Source organism: Mirounga angustirostris, unplaced genomic scaffold (genome assembly GCF_029215605.1).
Source record: "Mirounga angustirostris isolate CCGP_5_RB_7025 unplaced genomic scaffold, mMirAng1.0.hap1 SCAF_11, whole genome shotgun sequence".
NCBI lineage: Eukaryota > Metazoa > Chordata > Mammalia > Carnivora > Phocidae > Mirounga > Mirounga angustirostris.
Window position 1 is genome coordinate 65,967,307 of NW_026991719.1, and position 23,190 is coordinate 65,990,496.

Genomic DNA, 23,190 nt, shown 5'->3' on the forward strand with positions numbered 1-23,190 from the left:
GTCATTCAGAATGGAAGGAGAGATAAAGAGCTTCCAGGAGAAACAGAAACTAAAAGAATATGTGACCATGTAACCAGCCATGCAAGAAATATTAAAGGGGATAGTCTAAGCAAAGAGAGACCCCAAAACTAACATAGATCAGAAAGAAACAGAGAAATTCTACAGAAACAGGGACTTTACAGGTAATACAAAGGAACCAAATTCATATCTTTCAATACTTACTCTGAATGTAAATGGGCTAAATGCTCCAATCAAAAGGCACAGTTATCAGATTGGATGAAAAAGAAAGACCCATCCATATGCTGTCTACAAGAGACTCATTTTAGAACTAAAGACACCTCCAGATTGAAAATGAGGAGGTGGAGAAAAATTTATCATGCTAATGGATCTCAAAAGAAAGCTGGGGTAGGAATCCTCATATCAGACACATTAGATTTTAAACCAAAGACTGTAGTAAGGGATGAAGAGGGACACTATATCATAATTAAAGGGTCTATCCAACAAGAAGATATAACAATTGTAAATATGTACCTAACATGGGAGCAACCAATTGTATAAGCCTTAATAACAAAAAATAAAGACATTGATAGTAGTACAATAATAGTAGGGGACATTAAAATCCCACTCACAGCAATGGACAGATCATCTAAGCAGAAAATCAACAAGGAAACAAGGGTTTTGAATGACACACCAGACCAGATGGACTTCACTGATATATACAGAGCATTCCATCCTAAAGCAACAGAACACAAATTTTTCTCGAGTACACATGGGACATTCTCCAGAATAGATCATATACTGGGTCACAAATCAGGTCTCAATGGATACCAAAAGATTATTCCCTGCATATTTTCAGACTACAATGCTTTGAAACTTGAACTCAATCACAAGAGGAAATTTGGGAGGAACTCAAACACTGGGAGGTTAAAAAGCATTCTACTAATGAATGAATGGGTCAACCAGGAAATCACAGAAGAATTTAAAAATTAAATTGAATTTAATGATTGAATGAAAACACAACTGTTTAATACCTTTGGGATGCAGCAAAGGCGGTCCTAAGAGGGAGGAACAGAGCAATACAAGTCTCTCTCAAAAAATTAGGTAAGTCTCAAATACACAAGCTAACCTTACATCTAAAGGAGCTGGAGAAAGAAAGGGAAATAAAGCCTAAACCAAGCAGGAGAAGAGAAATTATAAAGATTAGAGCAGAAATCAATGAAATAGAAACCAGAAGAACATTAGAACAGATCAACAAAACTGGAAGATGATTCTTTTGAAAGAATTAATAAGATCAATAAACCCTTAGCCAGACTTATCCAAAAGAAAAGAGAAAGGACCCAAATTAATAAAATCATGAATGAAAGAGGACAGATCACGACCAACACCAAAGAAATACAAACAATTTTAAGAACATTTTTTTGAGCAAATATATGCCAACAAATTAGGCAATCTGGAAGAAATGGAAATATATAAACCACTAAAACTGAAACAGGAAGAAATAGAAAGCCAGAACAGACCCATAACCAGCAAGGAAGTTGAAGCAGTAATCAAAAATCTCCCAACAAACAAGTCCAGGGCCAGATGGCTTGCCAGGGGAATTCTACCAAACATTTTTAAAATAACTAGTACCTATTCTTCTGAAGCTATTTCAAAAAATAGAAAGGGAAGGAAAACTTCCAAACTTGTTTGGAGGCCAGCATTACCTTGTTCGCAAACCAGAGAAAGACCTCATCAACAAGGAGAATTACAGACCCCTAGTTCTGATGAATATGATGCCAAAATTCTCACCAAGATACTAGCCAATAGGATCCAACAGTACATTGAAAGAATTATTCACCACGACCAAGTGAGATTTATTCCTGGGCTGCAAGTGTGATTCAATATTGCAAATCAATCAATGTGATGCATCATATTAAAAAGAAAGGAACAAGAACCATATGATCCTCTCAATTGATGCAGAAAAAGCGTTTGACAAAATATAGCATTGTTTCTCGATTAAAACTCTCCACAGTGTAGAGATAGAGGGAACATACCTTAATATCATAAAAGCCATCTATGAAAAGCCCACAGTGAATATCATTCTCAATGGGAAAAAAAAAACTGAGAGCTTTTCCCGTAAGATCAGGAACAAGACAGGGATGCCCATTCTCACCGCTGTTGTTTAACATAGTACTAGAAGTCCTAGCCTCAGCTATGAGACCAAAAAAAAGCATTCAATTTGGCAAAGAAGAAGCCAAACTCTCACTCTTCACAGATAACATACTTTATGTGACAAATCCAAAAGACTCCACCCAAAAATTGCTAGAACTCATACAGGAATTCAACAACGTGGCAGGATATAAAATCAATGCACCAAAATCAGTTGTGCTTCTATACACTCAAATGATATTGAAGAAAGAGAAATTAAGGAATCGATCCCATTTACAATTACACCAAAACTCATAAGATACATAGGAATAAACCTAACCAAAAAGGTAAAGGATCTGTACTCTAAAAACTATAGAACACTTATGAAAGAAATTGAGGAAGACACAAAAAATGCAAAAACATTCCATGCTCATGGATTGGAAGAATAAATATTGTGAAAATGTCTATGCTACCCAGAGCAACCTACACATTCAATTCAATCCCTATCAAAATACCTTAGATATTTTTCCATGAGCTGGAACAAACAATCCTAAAATTTGTATGGAACCACAAAAGACTCTGAATTGCCAGAGGAATGTTGAAAAAGAAAACCAAATCTGCTGGCATCACAATTCCAGACTTCAAGGTATATTACAAAGGTGTAATCATCAAGACAGTATGGTACTGGCACAAAAACAGATGCATGGATCAATGGAAGAGAATGGAGAACCCAGAAATGGACCTTCAACTCTATGGTCAACTAAACTTCGACAAAGCAGAAAAGAGCATCCAATGGAAAAGGACAGTCTCTTCAATAAATTGTGCTGGGAAAATTGGACAGCCACATGTAGAAGAATGAAACTGGACAATTTTCTTACATCATACACAAAGATAAACTCAAAATGGAGAAATGACCTAAATGTGAGATAGGAATCCATCAAAATCTAGAGGAGAACACAGGCAGCAACCTCTTTGGCATCGGCCATAGCAACTTCTCACTAGACATGTCTCTAAAGGCAAGGGAAACAAAAGTAAAAATGAACAATTGGGACTTCATCAAGATAAAAAGCTTCTGCACAGTGAAGGAAACAATGAAACTAAAAGGCAGCCTACATAATAGGACAAGATATTTGCAAATGACATATCACATAAAGGGTTAGTGTCCAAGATCAATAAAAAAACTTATCAAACTCAACACCCAAAGAACAAATAATCCAGTCAAGAAATGGTCAGAAGACATGAATAGACACTTCTCCAAAGAAGACATACAAATGGCTAACAGACACATGAAAAAATTTCAACATTACTAGCCATCAGGCAAATACAAACCAAAAACCACAATGAGATAGCACCTCACACCAGTCAGAATGGCTAAAATTAAGACAAGAACAATAAATGTTAGTGAGGATGGGGAGAAAGGGTATCTCTCTTACACTGTTGGTGGGAATGCAAGCTGTTATAGCCACACTGGAAAACAGTATGGAAGTTCCTAAAAAAATTGAAAATAGAGCTACCCTATGACCCAGCAATTGCATTACTGGGTATTTACCCCAAAGATACAAAAGTAGTGATCTGAGGGAGCACCTGGACCCCAATATTCATAGCAGCAATGTCCACAGTAACAAACTGTGGAAAGCCAAGGTGTCCATGGACAGATGAATGGATAAAGAAGATGTGGTATATTTATAAAATGGAATATTACTTAGGCATCAGAAAAGATGAATATTTACCATTTTTATCGACGTGGATGGAACTGGAGAGTATTATGCTGAGCAAAATAAGTCATTCAGAGAAAGACAATTATCATGTGGTTTTACTCATATCTGGAATATAGGAAACAGCACAGAGGATCATAGGGGAAGGGAGGGAAAACTGAATGGGAAGTCATCAAAGAGGGAGAAAAACCATGAGACTTTTAACTATACAAAACAAACTGAGGATTGCTGGAGGGAAGGTGGGTGAGGGTATGGGGGAATTGGTTGATGGGCATTAAGGAGGGCACGTGATGTGATGAGCACGGGGTGTTAGACACAACTGAAAAATTGTTGAACACTACATGTGAGATTAATGATGTAGTATATTTTGGCTAATTGAACTTAAAAAAAAAATAAATGTCTGGTAGAATTCATTTGTGAATCCATGTGGTCCTGGACTTTTATTTTTTGGTAGGTTTTTGATTTACCAATTCAATTTCATTATTTGTAATCAGTCTGTTCAGATTTTCTATTTTGTCCTAGTTCAGTTTTGGAAAATTGGATACTTCTAACAATTTATTCATTTCTTATAGGTTGTCCAGTTTGTTGGCATAAAACTTTTCATAGTATTCTCTTATAATCATTCATATTTCTGTTGTGTAAATTGTTATTCTTTTCTCTCTTTTGGGATTTTATTTATTTGGGTCCTTTCTCTTTTTTTCTTAGTAAGTCTGGCTAAGAGTTTTTCAATTTTGTTTATTTTTTAAAGGAACCAGATCTTGGTTTCATTGATTTTTTTTCTCTTTTTTTAAATTCTCTTTGACATATAGTTCTGCTTTGATCTGTATTATTTCCTTTCTTCTATTCACCTTGGGCTTTGTTTGTTCTTATTTTTTTCCCCCTGTAGGCTTAAGTTCACATTGTTTGAGTTTTTCTTGTTTCTTGAGGTACCTGTGTTTCTATATACTTCCCTCTTAGAACTGTTTTTGCTGTGTCCCACAGATTTTGGACCATTGTGCTTTCATTTTCATTTGTTTTGTGTATTTTTTTATTTATTCTTTGATTGCTTCATAGACCCATTGGTTGTTTAGTATAATGTTTAGTTTCTACTTGTCTTTGTTTTTAAATTTTTTTTCTTGTGATTTACTTTTAGCTTCCTACAATTGTGGTCAGAAAAGATGCATGGTATGATTTCAATTTTCTTAAATTTATTGAGGCTTGTTTTATGGCCTAATATGTGATCTATTCTGAAAAAAATGTTCCATGTACACTTGAAAAGAATGTTTATTTTGTTGTGTTGGGATAGAATGTTCTGTATATATCTGTAATGTCTATCTGGTCCTATATGGGAACAGAATTTTAAAACAGGTTATCATTTACTTGCTCAGGAAAGTGTAAATACAGAGAATTTTGTAGAGTCAGGTTTAATCTCACATATTTCATTTATGCAGCAAAGGAAAAAAGAAGGTTCACATGGATTTTGTTGTCCTGATATGGATGGTGAAAATATAGAAAGGTTGACATTGAACTATTTTTTTCTCTGTAAAATAAATATTTCTTTTCTTTTGAAGAATTCCAGTAGAACTGATTAAGAGTCTTTCACATTTGATTACTTGGAGCCTTCTGGTCTTTGGCCCCCACCACCTCCACCCTGTCCCTAAATATTATCAGTTATCTCTCTCTTATTTAGGAAACAAAATTTTGAATTCCTACCTGAATATTAGCTATGCTATTAATATAAGTATTTTTTTAGCGTAATTGCCTTTAAACATCTTCATTGATTTGTAATTCACATACCATAAAATTCACCCATTTAAAGTGTACAATTAAATGGTTTATAGTGTGTTCTTAGAGTTGCACAACTGTCACCACGATTTAAGTTTAGAACATTTTATCACCCAACAAATAAACTTTGTACCCATTAGCAGTCACTGCCCATCTCACACTCCCTCAACTTTATGCAACAACTAATCCATTTCCTGTCTCTATGGATTTAATTATTTTGAACATTTCATATAAATGGAATCACAATATATGTGGTCTTTTGTGACTGGCTTCATCCAAGTACCACGTTTTTGAGATTCATCCATGTTGCTGTTTGCATTAGTACTTCATTTTTTTTATTGTCAAATAATATTCCATTGTATGGATATAACTATATTGTTTATCCATTAATCAGTTGATAGAATGTTTCCACTTTTTGGCTATTATGCATAATGCTGCTAAGAATATTTGTGTACAGTGGTTTTAATTGAGCACCTATTTTCAGCTCTCTTGGCTATATATATAGGAATCGTATGGTATTTCTATGATTTATAATTTGATTTAGGAAGAGCATTCAGTCTTTGCCAATGTGTAAGGTGTTTCAGGTTTTTCACAGAAGCTCTTTATCAGGTTGAGTAAGTTCCCTTCTATTTATAGTTTGTAGTGTATTTATTATGCAAGAGTCTTGAATTTTGTTAAATTCTTTTTCTGTATTTATTGAGATAATAATGTTTTTCCCTTTATTAACTTGTTAATTTCCTTTTATTAATATGTTATATTACATTAATTGATTTTAAGTATTTATTTAAATTCCAGTTAGTTAACATATAGTGTAATATTTGTTTCAGGTGTAAAATATAGTGATTCCACACTTCCATACAATACCTGGTGCTCATCACAAGTGCACCTCTTAATCCCCATTACCTATTTAACCTACCCACCCCCCCACTCACCTCCCCTCTGGTAACCATCAATTTGTTCTTTATAGTTAAAAGTCTGTTTCTTGGTTTGACTCTCTCTCTTTTCTCTCCCTTTGCTTGTTTGTTTTGTTGGCAAAATTCCACATATGAGTGGATATTTGTCTTTGTCTGACTATTTCACTCAGCGTTATACTTAGTAGCTCCAACCATGTCACTGTAAATGGTGAAATTTCATTCTTTTTGATGGCTAAGTAATATTGCATGTGTATATATATATATGACATCTTCTTTATCCATTCATTTATCAATAGACTTTGGGTTGTTTCCATGATTTGGCTATTGTAGATAATGCTGCTATAAACATTGGGTTGCATGCATCCCTTTGAATTCATATTTTTTTTAATTCCTTGGGTGAATACCTACTAGTTCAGTTGCTGGTCATAGGATCATTCTACTTTTAACTTTTTGAGGAACATCCATAGTGTTTTCCAGAATGGCTCCACCAGTTTGCATTCCCACCACCATTGTAAGAGGGTTCCCCCTTTCTACACATCCTCACTAACACTTGTTGTTTCTTGTGTTGCTGATTTTAGCCATTCTGACTGGTATGAGGTGATGTCTCATTGTAGTTTTGATTTGTATATCTGATGATGAGTGATGTTGGGCATCTTTTCATGTGTCTGTTAGCTCTTTGTATGTCTTCTTTGGAAAAATGTCTATTCCTGTCTTCTACCCATTTTTTAATTGGATCATTCATTTTGGGGGTTGATCTTGATAAGTTCTTTATAAATTTTGGATATTAACCCTTTATCAGATATGTCATTTGCAAATATCTCCTCCCATTCCATAGATTGCCTTTCAGTTTTGTTGATTATTTCTTCATTGTGCAGAAGCTTTTTTTAATGAAGTCTAATAGCTTCTTTTTGCTTTTCTTTCCCTTGCCTCAAGAGACATATCTAGTAAGAAGTTGTGATGGCCAGTGCCAAAGAGGTTACTGCCTGTGTTCTCCTCTAGCATTTGATGGTTTCCTGTCTCACATTTAGGTCTTTCACCCATTTTGAATTTACTTTTGCATATGATGTAAGAAAGTGGTCAAGTTTCCTTCATTTGCATGTAGCTATCCAGTTTTCCCAACACCATTTGTTGAAAAGACTGTCTTCTTCCCATTGAATATTCTTTCCTGCTTTGTCAAAGATTAATTGACCACATGTTTGTGGGTTCATTTCTGGTTTTTCTATTCTATTGGTTTATGTGTCCATTTTGTGCCAGTACTATACTGTCTTGGTCACTACACCTTTGTAATATAACTTGAAATCCAGAATTGTGATGCCTGCAGTTTTGCATTTCTTTTTCATGGTTGCTTTCACTGTTCAGAGTCTTTTTTTAAGATTTATTTATTTATTTGAGAGAGAGAGCAGAGGGAAGAGGCAGAGGGAGAGAGAGAGACTCTCCAGCAGACTGCTTGCTGAGTGAGGAGCCTGATGCAGGGCTTAATCCCATGATCCTGAGACCATGACCTGAGCCAAAATCAAGAGTCAGCTGCTAACCAACTGAGCTATGTATGCACTCCCATTCAGAGTCTTTTGTATTTCCATACAAATTTTAGGATTGTGTGTTCTAGCTCTGTGAAAAATGCTATGGGTATTTGATAGGGATTGCATTAATTGTGTAGATTGCTTTGGGTAGTAGAATCCTTGTCTTGTTCTTGACCATAGAGGGAAAGTTCTGTTTTTCTCCCACTGAGGGTGATATTAGCTCTGGATATTAGTTGATTTTAATATGTTGTACCGACTGAATTCCTGGGATAAGTCCTCTTGTCCATGATGCATAATCTCTTTTAGATATTTCTGGATTGGGTTTGCTAGTGTTTTTTGAGCCATGTTGCATCTATATTCATAAGGAATATTGTTCTGCCTTTTTTTTTTCCTTGTGATGACTTTGTCTACTTTCAGTATCACAGTAATACTGGCTTCATAGTGAAGTCATTAATTGTGAAGTTCATCTTCCTCTTCAATTTTTTTTGCAAGGATTGGTGCTAATTTTTCTTTAAATGTTTTGCAGAAATTACCAGTAAAACCACCTGATCCAAGGCCTTTTTATATGGACATTCTTTGTATTATTAATTAAATATCTTCACTTGTTACAAATCTGTTCTGATATTCTACTTCTTAGTTATATATATATATATATTTTTAATTTCTAGGAAATTGTCCATTTTTATCTATTACCTTATTTGTTGACATACAGTTGTTCATTCTGTTCTCATATAATCCTATTTATTTCTGTGTAGTTGATAGTGATGTCCTTTTTTTTCTTTCCTGAGTCCATGCTCTTTGTTGTTGGTCAGTCTAGCTAAATAATTGTAAATTTTGTTGATCGTTCAAGGAACCAACTTTTGTGGATTTCTTTTTTACTTTATTTTTTATTCCCTTTTTACTAATTCCTATACTAATCTTCAGCTTTCTTGAGTTTAGCTTGCTTATCTTATTTTAGCTTTTTAAAGCTGAAGGTTAATGTATTGATTTGAGATATTTCTTATTTTAAAATATTAGTTATAAATTTTCCTCTAAGGATTTCTTTAGCTGTATCCCATAAGTTTTGGGATGTTATGATTTTGTTTTAACTTATATCAAGGCATTTTCTTGATTATGGTATCTCTTTTACCAAGTAAGTGTATCAGGGTATTTTCTAATTTTTTGGTGATTTCTTCTTTGACTCATTGGTTACTTAGGAGTGTTGTTGTTGTTGTTGTTAATTTCTACCTTTTGTGAGTTTCCCAAATTTCCTCCTGTTATTAATTTCTAATTTAAGTTTATTGTGTTTAGATAACATACTTCATATATTCCAATCCTTTTAAATTTATTAAGCCTTGTTTTATTGCTTAACATATGATCTCTGGAGAATATTTTATGTATACTTTAGAAGGGCAAGTATTCTAATGTTGTTCACTGGGGTGTTCTAAAGATGATTATTAGGACTTATTGGTTTATATTTTTCTTTAATTTTTTTGTTGATTTTCTGCCTAATTATTCTATCCATTATTGAAAGCAGGGTATTTAAGCTCTCCAACTATTTTTGCTCAGTTGGCTACTTTTCACTTCAATTCTGCAAGTTTTTGCTTTCTTTATTTTAGAGATCTTTTATTAGGTGTATGTAGTTTCAGAATTGTTTTATTTTCTTCATGGATTGATTTTTTAAATCATTATAAAATGTCTCTCTTTTTCTCTAATGACATTTTTGTCGTTTGAAGTTCTATTTTGTATATTAGTATTATCAATTTATCTCTCTTTTGGTGGTTGTTTTCATACTATATCTTTTGCTTATATTTTCGTTTCACCCAGTTATTGTCTTTGCATCCAAAGTGTGTACCCCACAGGCAATTTAATGTTAGAACTTACTTTTTTAATCCAATATGATATACTCTACTTTTAGATCAGATTTTGTAATCCATTTGCATGTGTTATTATTGACTTAGATGGATTGACATCTGTCATCTTGCTTTTTGTTTTCTATGCCTCATGTCTTTTTTGTTCCTCTCTTCCTTTCATGTTGCCTTCTTTTGAATTATTTTCTTATAATCTTTTAATTTCTTTGATAATTTCTGAAATATATTTTCACTTTTTAATGTTTGTCTAGAGCCCACAATATGCATTTTAGTCAAAATCATCCTCAGATTCATACTGACCTAATTCCAGTGAGATATAGAAAATTTACTCCTATATAATTCTATTCTCTCTTCCCCTTTTGTGCTGTTATTATTATGCTTATTTTACTATATTTTATTGTATATTTTATAATATACAAATTCACCAATATATTGTTTTAATTATTACTTTATTTAATCTTATGTCTTTAAAAGAGTCTGAGAAAGGAGAACAGCACAAATATAGAGGACTTTTATGTGCATATTAACTTATTTACCATTTTGGTTCTCTTAACCTCTTCCTATGGAATTAAGTTACCATCTGGTGACATTTCTCATTCCAGTATAGCTGTATGCCCTAAGGACAAAGCCTTTAATTCTTCCAACCTATCATACTATGGTATTTATGGGAAAAAATAGATTTCCCCAAAACTTCATCAAAATAGCATAACCTTAAAAGTAGGTGATCCTCCCAGGTTTCTTAAAATGTCCACATTTTGGGAAGGTTAACCTAATGACCCAAATTAAAAATGCAAGGATTAAGAAAAGGCCTCAATTTCAGAAATTGGTCAAACCATTTAACTGACTGAGAATCTTAAAGACCTTGAGTTATTAATTTACATTACCATTGGAATAATTAATTTGCATTAGTACTGGGTTAATGTAGGGGAAGAAGCAGAGAGACAGTAATGAGCATCTTTTTTAGTAACTTTACTTCCATTCCCCCACTTTTAGGTACAGCAAAAATAACTCCAGAGCATATAGAGCACCTTTCTTTCTTCACTCTTTTTCTTCATTCAAATCTCAATTATTAGATTGTGACTAGGCATGGTGGAGGCTGTGCACATACTCTCAGCACTCTGTAGGTCCCCTGCCCACATAATTTCAGTTAATCTTCACAACAGCCGTGAGAAGTAGGTGTAATGGTTAAATTTATGTGTCAGCTTGGCTAGGCTCTAATGCCTAGATGTTTGTTCAAGAACCAGTTTAGATATTCTCGTGGAGGTATTTTTTAGATATGATTAACATTTAATTCAGTAGACTTTGAGTAAAGCAGAACACTCTCCATAATGTGGGGAGACCTCATCCAATCAGTAAAGGCCTTAAGAGAAAAAGACCTAGGTCCCTTGAGGAAGAAGGAATTCTGCCTCCAGAGTGCCTCAGGACTCAAGACTGCAAAATCAATTGTTACTGGAATTTCCAGCCTGCTAACCTGCTCTGCAAATTTCAGACTTCCCAACCTGCACTATCACTTAAACCAATTCTCTCTCTCTCTCTCTCTCTCTCTCTCTCTCTATATATATATATATATACCAATAAGAGATGTATATATATATACATATATATACATATATTGTTGGTATATATATATACATATATATATATATATTGTTGGTATTATTGGTATTGTTTCTCTGAGAACCCTAATTATTGCAATAGGTATTATTATCTCCATATTTTTCATGGAAAAAAAATGAAGTTATATAACTTGCCCAGGGACACACAACTGAGAAATAGCAGTTTCCTTAGTCCTAGTAACTCCAAAATCTGTATTTATGCTTCTCATTTCTTCACCTTAAAAGTTAGCATGAAGAGAAAAGATGGCGGAGGAGTAGGGGACCCTATTCCAACTGGTCCCCAAAATTGAGCTGGATATCTACCAGACCACTCTGAGTACCCATGAAATCAGCCTGAGATGTAAGAAAATAGATCTGGATCACTACAAACAAAATATCATGGGTGGTTGATTTGGAGGTATGAAGCAGGGAGCCATGATTCCATGGGCAGATATCAGAGAATAAATGGCAGTGGAAGGGAGCCTGGCCGTGGGGTTCCTACACCACAGGTGAGAGACAGCTAAGCGCACTGGGGATGGGGAACAGAATCACAGACTGGTAGTGGCGGGGAAAGGACATTAGGGCAGCCCCTGGAATGGAAACCCAGAGGGCCAGGGTCGCATGTGTGAAATGAGAGCAGCTGACAGTTATAGAAGCACAAAGGGCAGAGACATGCCCCGAACTGGAGGCAGGACTGGGAGCACTGCAGAGGGGTACACAACCCAGGATGCTGAACTTTATAGCAGCACAGACAGAAATGGAGATAGTGTGGTCTGGAGAGCTCAATGAAGAACAGACTGCAATCTCTCTGCTCTGAGGCAGAGTTGGAAACAGTCTCTTCTGCTCTGACTCTCGGAAGAGACACGGAAAGCTGCCAGGGAAAGCTGCCAGAAAACAAAAGCCCCCAAAAACTGGTTCTCACTGAGCCCATCCCCCACCACAGGGGGCAGGGCAACTTTGCCCAAATACGGTTGCCTGAGGAACAGCACAGCAGACCCCTCTCCCAGAAGACAGGCTGGGAAAATAAGAGGCCAGCAATCCTAAGGTCCCTAGAAAACAGGTGCATCTTGCTTGGGTTCTGGTCAATAATTTGGACTCTATACATTCCCTCAAACACCCATCAACAGAATGACTAGGAGGAGGAGCCCCCAAAATAGAAAACTCAGAGATTATGACTTATGCAGCAGATCTACAAATGGATGCAGATATAACTGAGATGTCGGAGATGGAATTCAGGCTAGCAATTGTGAAGACAATAGCTAAAATAGAGAAATTAATTAATGGCAACATAGAGTCTCTAAGGGCAGAAATGAAAGCTGAATTGGCAGAACTTAAAAATGCTATCAATGAGATCCAATCTAATCTAGATAATCTAACAGCTAGATAATCTAACAGACAGAAGAATGAAAAAGTGACCTGGAAGACAATTTAATATATAAAAAGGGAAAAGAAGAGGCCAGGGAAAAACAACTCAGAATCCATGAAAATAGAATCAGAGAAATAAGTAACAGCATGAAGTGTTCCAATGTCAGCATTATTGAAATCCTGGAGGGAGTGGAGAGAAAGAGAGGACTAGAAGATTTATTTGAGCAAATCGTAACTGAGAACGTCTCTAATCTGGAACTTCTCTAATCATAACATGAGAACTTCTCATGTTTGATGATTTTTTTTTAAGATTTTATTTATTTATATGAGACAGAGAGAATGAGAGGGAGAGAGCACATGAGAGGGGAGAGGGTCAGAGCCAGAAGCAGGCTCCCCACCGAGCAGGGAGCCCGATGCGGGACTCGATCCTGGGACTCCAGGATCATGACCTGAGCCGAAGGCAGTCGCCCAACCAACTGAGCCACCCAGGCGCCCCAGAACTTCTCATGTTTGAATGAAACAAACATTTATGTCCTAGAGGCAAAGAGGACCCATCCCAAGATCAAGGAAAACAGGCCAACACCCCAGCATGTAATAGTAAAACTTGCAAATCTTAGAACCAAGGAAACCATCTTAAGGGCAGTTAGGGGGAAGAGATTCCTTATATACAGAGGGAGGAACATCAGAATAACGTCAGACCTATCCACAGAGACCTGGCAAGCCAGAAAGTCCTGGCAAGACATATTCAGGGTCCTAAAAGAGAAGAATATGCAGCCAAGAATACTTTATCTGGCAAGGCTGTCATTTAGAATGGATGGAGAGATGCAGAGCTTCCAAGACTGAAAGAAACTGAAAGAATATGTGACCACTAAGCCTGCCCTGCAAGAAATACTAAGAGGGGGCCATATAAAAGGGGAAAGACCGTAAGAGTGATATAGAACAGAAATTTACAGGGACAATCTATAAAAACAATGTCTTCACAGGCAACATGATGAAAATTAATTCGTATCTTTCAATAATCACTCTCACCGTGAATGGCCTGAATGCTCCCATAAAAGAGCACAGGGTTGCAGATTGGATAAAAAGACAGGACCCATCCATATGCTGTCTACAAGAGAATCATTTTGAGCCTAAAGATACATCCAGACTGAAAGTGAAGGAATAGAGATCCATCTTCCATGCCAGCAGACCTCAAAAGAAAGCTGGGGTAGCAATTCTTATATCAGAAAAAATAGATTTTAAACTAAAGTCTGTAGTTAGAGACACAGCAGAACACTATATCATTCTTAAAGGGTCTTTCCAACAAGAAGATCTAACAATTGTAAATATCTATGCCGCCAGCATGGGAGCAACCATCTACATAAGCCAACTGTTAACCAAAATAAAGAGTCATGTTGATAACAGTACATTAATTGTAGGAGACCTCAATACTCCACTCTCAACAATGGACAGATCAGAAAATCAACAAGGAAACAAGAGCTTTGAATGATACACTGGACCAGAAGGACCTTATAGATATATACAGAACATTCTACCCTAAAACAAGAGACTACCCATTCTTCTCGAGCGCACATGGAACTCTCTCCAGAATAGACCACATACTAGGTCACAAATCACGTCTCAACTGATACCAGAAGATTGAGATTATTCCCTGCATATTCTCAGACCACAATGCTTTAAAATTGGAACTCAATCACAAGAAAAAAATTGACAGAAATTCAAACACCTGGAAGCTAAAGACCATTCTGCTCTAGAATGTTTGGGTCAACCAGGAAATCAAAGAAGGACTTAAAAAATTCATGGAAATCAAAGAGAACAAAAACACATCGGTCCAAAACCTATGGGATACTGCAAAGGCGGTCCTAAGGGGGAAATACATAGCCATCCATGCCTCACTCAGAAAAATAGAAAAATCCCAAATTCACCAACTAACTCTACACCTTAAAGAACTAGAGAAAAAGCAGCAAACGATGCCTAAGCCACACATTAGAAGAGAAATATTAAGATTAGAGCAGAGATGAATGAATTAGAAACCAGAAGCACAGTAGATCAGATCAACGAAACTAGAAGTTGGTTCTTTGAAAGAATTAATAAAATCGATAAACCACTGGCCAGACTTAACCAAAAGAAAAGAGAAAGGACCCAAATTAATAAAATTATGAATGAAAGGGGTGAGATCATGACTAACACCAAGGAAATAGAAACAATTATTAGAAATTATTATCAGCAACTATATGCCAATAAACTGAGCAATCTGGATGAAATGGAAGCTTTCCTGGAAACCTATAAGCTGCCAAGACTGAAAGAGGAAGAAATTGACAACCTGAATAGGCCAATAACCAGTAACGAGATTGAAGCACTGATCAAAAACCTCCCAAAAAACAAGAGTCCAGGGCCTGATGGATTCCCTGGGGAATTCTACCAAACATTCACAGAAGAAATAATACCTATTCTCCTGAAGCTTTTTCAAAAAATAGAAACAGAAGGGAAAGTTCCAAACACATTCTATGAGGCCAGCATTACCTTAATCCCCAAACCAGGCAAAGACCCCATCAAAAAGAATTCCAGACCAATATCCCTGATGAATATGGATTCCAAAATCCTCAACAAAATCCTAGCAAATAGCATCCAACAATACAATAAAAGGATCATCCACCACGACCAAGTGGGATTTATCCCCGGGATGCAAGGGTGGTTCAACATTTGCAAATCAATCAATGTGATAGAACACATTAATAAGAGGAGGGAGAAGAACCATATGGTCCTCTCAATTGATGCAGAAAAAGCATTTGACAAAATACAACATCCTTTCCTGATTAAAACTCTTCAGAGTATAGGGATACAGGGAACATTCCTCAAGTTCATAAAATCCATCTATGAAAAACCTACAGCGAATATCATTCTTAATGGGGAAAAGCTGAGCGCCTTTCCCTTAAGATCAGGAACACAACAAGGATGCCCACTCTTGCCACTATTGTTCAACATAGTACTAGAAGTCTTAGCAACAGCAATCAGACAACAAAAAAGAAATAAAAGGTGTTCAAATTGGCAAAGAAGAAGTCAAACTCTCTCTTTTCGCAGATGACATGATACTTTATGTGGAAAACCCAAAAGACTCCACCCCCAAATTATTAGAACTCATCCAGCAATTCAGTAATGTGGCAGGGTACAAAATCAATGCACAGAAATCAGTTGCTTTCTTATACACTAAAAACGCAACTGTAGAAAGAGAAATTAGAGAAACGATTCCATTTACAATAGCACCAAAAACAATAAGATGCCTAGGAATAAACCTAACCAAAGAGATAAAGGATCTATACTCTAGGAACAACAGAACACTCATGAAAGGAATTGAAGAAGACACAAAAAGATGGGAAAACCTTCCAGGCTCATGGATCGGAAGAACAAACATTGTTAAAATGTCTATGCTACCCAGAGCAATCTATACCTTCAATGCCATCCCGATCAAAATTCCAATGACATTTTTCAAAGTGCTGGAACAAACAATCCTAAAATTGGTATGGAATCAGAAAAGACCCCAAATCACCAAGGAAATGTTGAAAAAGAAAAACAAAGCTGGGGGCATCACATTGCCCGATTTCAAGCTATATTACAAAGCAGTGATCACCAAGACAGCATGGTACTGGCAAAAAAACAGACATACAGACCAATGGAACAGAATAGAGAACCCAGATATGGACCCTCAACTCTATGGTCAAATAATCTTTGACAAAGCAGGAAAAAACATGCAATGGAAAAAAGACAGTCTCTTCAATAAATGGTGCTGGGAAAATTGCACAGCTATATACAGAAGAATGAAAATCAACCATTCTCTAACACCATACACAAAGATAAACTCATAATGGATGAAAGACCTCAATGTGAGTCAGGAATCCATCAAAATCCTAGAGGAGAACATAGGCAGTAACCTCTTTGACATCGGCCACAGCAACTTCTTTCAAGATACATCTCCAAAAGCTGGTGAAACAAAAGCAAAAATGAACTTTTGGGACTTCATCAAGATAAAACGCTTCTGCACAGCAAAAGAAACAGTCAACAAAACAAAGAGGCAACCCACAGAATGGGAGAAGATATTTGCAAATGACACCACAGTTAAAGGGCTGGTATCCAAGATGTATAAAGAACTTCTCAAACTCAGCACCCCAAAAACAAATAATCAAGTCAAAAAATGGGCAGAAGATATGAAAAAACACTTCTCTGAAGAAGATATACAAAAAGCTAACAGACACATGAAAAATGTTCATCATCATTAGCCATCAGGGAAATTCAAGTCAAAACCACATTGAGATACCACCTTACACCAGTTGGAATGGCAAAAATGGACAGGGAAAGAAACAACAAATGTTGGAGAGGTTGTGGAGAAAGGGGAACCCTCTTACACTGTTGGTGGGAATGCAAATTGCTACAGCCACTTTGGAAAACAGTGTGGATGTTCCTCAAAAAATTAAAAGTAGAGCTACCCTATGACCCATCAATTGCACTCCTGGGTATTGACCCCAAAGAAACAGATGTAGTGAAAAGAAGGGCCATATGCACCCCAATGTTCATAGCAGCAATGTCCACAATAGCCAAACTATGGAAAGAGCCGAGATGCCCTTCAACAGATGAATGGATAAAGATGTGGTCCATATATATAATGGACTATTACTCAGCCATCAGAAAGGATGAATACCCAACTTTTATATCAACATGGATGGGACTGGAGGAGATTATGCTAAGTGAAATAACTCAAGCAGAGAGTCAATTATCATGTGGTTTTACCTATTTGTGGAACATAAGGAATAGCATGGAGGACATTAGGGGAAGGAAGGGAAAAATGAAGGGGTGGCAATCAGAGGGAGAGATGAACCATGAGAGACTATGGACCTGAGAAAAAACAGGGTTTTAGATGGGGGGGGGAATGGGTTAGCCCGGTAATGGGTATTAAGGAGGGCACATACTGTTTGGAGCACTGGGTATTATATGAAAACAATGGATCGTGGATCACCACATCAAAAACTAATGATGTATTGTATGGTGACTAACATAACATAATAAAATTAAAAAAAAAAAATTAGCATGAAAGAAATTTTCTTTTTCTGCCCCTTCTACTCCCAGACCCCATATATAAAATCACTACATTTCTGAAAAAAGTTATTATAAAATGAAATTCTGGAGCTCAAAGCTTTTTTTAAAATTTACTTATATTTAAGAATTAGATCCTGTTCCTACTAAATGTTGCTGTTACTATGGCAGCAGAAAGTCTGCTCTGTGAAATGGCGTTTTGAGGCCAATAGATGCAAGTAACTTAGGAAACAAAAAGAAGTGCAGATTTTACCTTGATTGTTTAGCTTTTCTAATTTTAATCTGGCTCATCATTCATGATGTATTTTGATTCTTGTGCTGACTTTACCAGCTGTCAGGGGAAAATGTCAAATGATGTATGATTGACAGTTTCTGGCTTGGTTTGAATTGGTTAAGTCAGTCAAAAGAAACTGGTTTGTTCATGTAGTTGGAGCTTGGGAGAAATAATGGATAAGTTCATTTCTTTTCACATTCTCTCACAATATCAGATAAAATATATGCAGATCATACATGATTTCAACTATTTATAAATATTAATAAAATATTAAATGAAAGCACTGGGAAAGATTGTGTATATTAAATTTATAATAACTAGAGTGGAGTGGAGGTGGGAAAAACCACAAATTGATCACCTAGTATAGTGACTGCCATCTCAGCATGTGGTACATCAGTCTATATAGTTAGTGGTGATTAGCCCTTCCAACTCCATTCTACATTTTTTTGCTACCTAAAATTTATTTGATATGCTCTAAAGAGATACAAAAAGAGAAAAGCCATTCTGGGTCATCAAGGAACTCTGTCTTAAAAATATTACTCTAAATTTTATGTCTACATTTTGTAATATAAGGATTCAACCATTCTATGCATTACTCAGCACTTATCAAGATAAGTATATTTTTAATCCTCTTTATCTATTTCACCCCTCTCTCCACCCACCTCACCTCTGGCACTAGCTTGTTCTCTGTATTTAAGAGTTGGTTTTCTTGTCTCTTTTTTCTTTATTTTTTTCTTCATGAAGTTTGGTTTCTTTGTTTAAGAACAATGTTTCTTAAATTCCACATATGAATGAAATTATATGGTATTTGTCTTTCTCTGTCTGACTTATTTCACTTACCATTATACCCTGTAGGTCCAGTCATGTTGTTGCAAATGACAAGCTCTTTTTTTTTTTTTTTTTTTTTTTACATTTTATTGATCCATTCTTCTATGGTTGGACACTTAGGTTACTTCCATATCTTGGCTATTGTAAATAATGCTGCATATACCTTTTTGAATAAGTGTTTGTATTTTCTTTGGTTAAATACCAGATATTGGTATTACTGGACATGTGGTAATTCTGTTTTTAATTTTTTAAGGAACCCTTATTCTGTTTTTCACAGTGGCTGTGCCAATTTTAATTCCAACCAAGACATGAGGGTTTCTTTTCCTCCACATTCTCACCAACACTTTTTATTTCTTGTCTTTTTTATTCTAGCCATTCTGACAAGTATAAAGTGATATCTCATTGTGGTTTTGATTTGCATTTCCCTGATGATCAGTGATGTTGAAACAAAATTAAAAATAAGCTATTCAACTACAACACAATAGAAAGCTTTTCCACAACAGAGGAAGCCATCAACAAAATGACAAGGTAAACTACTGAGTGAAAGGAGATATTTGCAAATGATATATTTGATAAAGGGTTAATATCAGAAATATATAAAGAACATATACAACTCAACAATAACAAAAAGAAATAATCCAATTAAGGATGGGCAGGAAACCTGAATAGACATTTTTCCAAAGACATGTGAATGGCCAACAGACCTGAAAAGTTTGTTATGGTACAGACCTATCTGTGAGAACAGCAAAAAGAGGCTTATGATGGAATAGTGGTCTTGCTTTACAAGTTTTCCTAGTGTGGATCCTGGGTCCATATGTCTTCATGCTTTTTTAAAAATATATATATATTATTAGTGCTTTAGCAGGAAAGACGGGTTTGAGTTAGACAAGCCTTCTTAGATATGACAACAAAAACACAAACTACAGAAGAAAAAAGTAAATTGGACATCATCAGAACAGAAACTGTGCTTCTAAAAGCACCCATCATGATAGTGAAAAGACAACCCATGGAATAGGAAAAAAAAAATATTTGCAAATCATATATCTGATAAGAAAATTATATCTATAATATTTTAAAAAGTTACAACTCAAGAATAGAAAGATATTAACCCATTTTAAAAATGGCACAAGATTTAAGTAGACATTTTCTGGAAAATATACAAGTGGCCAACAGGTGCTTGAAAACATGTTCAACATCATTAGTCATTAGGGAAATGCAAATCAAAACCACAATGAGATGCCACTGCACACCCACTAGCATAACTATAATAATTAAAACAAAAACATCACGGATACATTAAAATTATTATTTACCATAATCAAGTGGGATTTATTCCAGGGATACAAGGATGGTTCAATATCTTCTAATCAATGATATACATGATGTCAACAAAATGAAGGATAAAAATCATATGATCATTTTAACAGATATAGAAAAAGCATTTGACAAAATTCAACATCCATTAATGATAAAACCTCTCAATAAAGTGGGTTTAGAGGGAACATATCTCAACACAATAAAGGCCGTATCTGACAAACCCACAGCTAACCTCATACTCAATAGAGAAAAGCTGAAAGCTTTTTAGTCTTAGATCAGGAGCAACACAAAAATATCAATTTTAACCACTTTTATCCAACACAGTAATGAAAGCCCTAGCCACAGCAATCAGACAACAAAAACAAATATATATTTTAAAGATTTTATTTATTTATTTGACAGAGAAACAGCGAGAGAGGGAACACAAGCAGGGAGAGTGGGAGAGGGAGAAGCAGGCTTCCCGTTGAGCAGGGAGCCCAATGTGGGGCTTGATCCTAGGACTCTGGGATCATGACTTGAGCCAAAGGCAGACGCTTAATGACTGAGCCACCCACGTGCCCCTAAAAACAAATATATTAACTAAACAAACAAACAAAAAACAAATAAGATGCAACCAGATTGGTAAGGAAGAAATAAAACTCACTATTTCCAGATGATATAGCAATATGTATAGAAAACCCTAAAGAATTCACATAAAAACTATTACAATAAATAAATTCAGTAAAGTTTCAGGATACAAAATTAATATACAGAAATCTGTTACATTTCTATGCACTAACAATGAACCATCAGAAAGAGAAATTAAGAAAACAATTCCATTTACAATTGCATCAAAAATAATAAAAAACCTGGGAATAAATTTAACCAAGAATGTAAAAGACCTGTACTCTGAAAACTGTGACACTGATGAAAAATTAAAGATGACATAAATAGCCGCCTCATCATGCCGCCGCTCGCCAATACCAGCACCGCCTCTAGCTGGCCAAGCTCCAGCAAAGGAGAAGGGGGGTAAGTAAGGAGGTTTCTGTACCATGGCTCATACAAAGCGGACTTCCCACAAATCGACTGGTAGTAACGCACCGAGGAAGAAACTGGCTACAAAAGTCACTCGCAAGAGTGCGCCCCTTACTGGAGGGGTGAAGAAACCTCATCGTTACAGGCCTGGTACTGTGGCACTCTGTAAAATTAGATGTTATCAGAAGTCCACTGAACTTTTTGATCCTCAAACTTCCTTTCCAGCGTCTGGTGCGAGAAATTGCTCAGGACTTCAAAACAGATCTGTGCTTCCAGAGTGCAGCTATTGGTGCTTTGCAGGAGGCAAGTGAGGCCTATCTGGTGGGCCTCTTTGAAGACACCAACCTGTGTGCTAGCCATGCCAAACGTGTCACAATTATGCCAGAAGACATCCAGCTAGTGCACCGCATACGTGGAGAACGTGCTTAAGAATCAACTATGATGGAAAACATTTTATTCTTAAAAAAAAAAAAATTTCTTCTTCCTGTTATTGGTAGTTCTGAACGTTAGATATTTTTTTTCCCATGGGGTCAAAAGGTACCTAAGTATATGATTGCAAGTGGAAAAATAGGGGGCAGAAATCAGGTATTGGCAGTTTTTCCATTTCCATTTGTGTATGAATTTTTAATATAAATGTGGGGACATAAAGCATTAATGCAAGTCAAAATGTTTAAGTGAACACGTTTCAGTAGTTCAGCTTTATAACAATTATAAATAAACCTGTTAAATTTTTCTGGACAATGCCAGCATTTGGATTTTTTAAAAACAAGTAAATTTCTTATTGATGGCAACTAAACAGTGTTTGTAGCATTTTTATCATACAGTAGATCCATCCATTCGTTATACTTTTCTGAGTTGTCCTACATGCAAGTACATGTTTTTAATGTTGTTTGTCTTCTGTGCTGTTCCTGTAAGTTTGTTATTAAAATACATTAAACTATAAAAAAATAAAAAAATAAAGATGACACAAATAAATGCAAAGATAGTCCATGATCATGGATTGAAAGAATTAATATTGCTAAACTATCCATACTACCCAAAGCAATCTACAGATTCAGTTCAATCTTGATCAAAATACCAATAGCATTTTCCACAAAATTAGAACAAATAATCTTAAAGTTTGTATGGAAGCACAAGAGACCCCAAATAACCAAATGAATCTTGGGAAAAAAATAAAGAACAAAGCTGGAGGTACCACAATCCCAGATTTCAAAGTATATTACAAAGCTGTAGTAATGAGGGCGCCTGGGTGGCTCAGTTGGTTAAGCGACTGCCTTCGGCTCAGGTCATGATCCTGGAGTCCCGGGATCGAGTCCCGCATTGGGCTCCATGCTCGGCAGGGAGTCTGCTTCTCCCTCTGACCCTCCTCCCTCTCATGCTCTCTGTCTCTCATTCTCTCTGTCTCAAATAAATAAATAAAATCTTAAAAAAAAACCACAAAGCTGTAGTAATGAAAACAGTGTGGTACTGGCACAAAAACAGACAGATAAATCAATGAAAAAGAATTGAGGCCAGAAATAAACCCATCCTTTTATGTTCAATTAGTCTATGACAAATGAAGCAAGGATATACAATGGGGAACAGACCATCTCTTCAATAAATGGTGTTGGGAAAACTTGAGAGCTACATGCAAACCAATAAAACTGGACCACTTTCTTACAGTATACACAAAAGAAAACCCCAAATGGGTTGAAGACCTAAATGTGAGACCTGAAACCATAAAACTCCTAAAGAAAATATAGGTAGTAATCTCTTGGGCATTGGCCTTAACAATATAATTCTGGATCTGTCTCCTTAGAAAAGGGAAACAAAAGCAAAAATA

At 35.8% G+C, this 23,190-nt stretch overlaps 1 pseudogene; it reads left to right on the top strand.

Moving 5' to 3' along the window:
- The first annotated feature begins 21,151 nt into the window (after nucleotides 1-21,151).
- Nucleotides 21,152-22,372, top strand: LOC123841062 (histone H3.3C-like; annotated as a pseudogene).
- The last annotated feature ends 818 nt before the right edge of the window (nucleotides 22,373-23,190 follow it).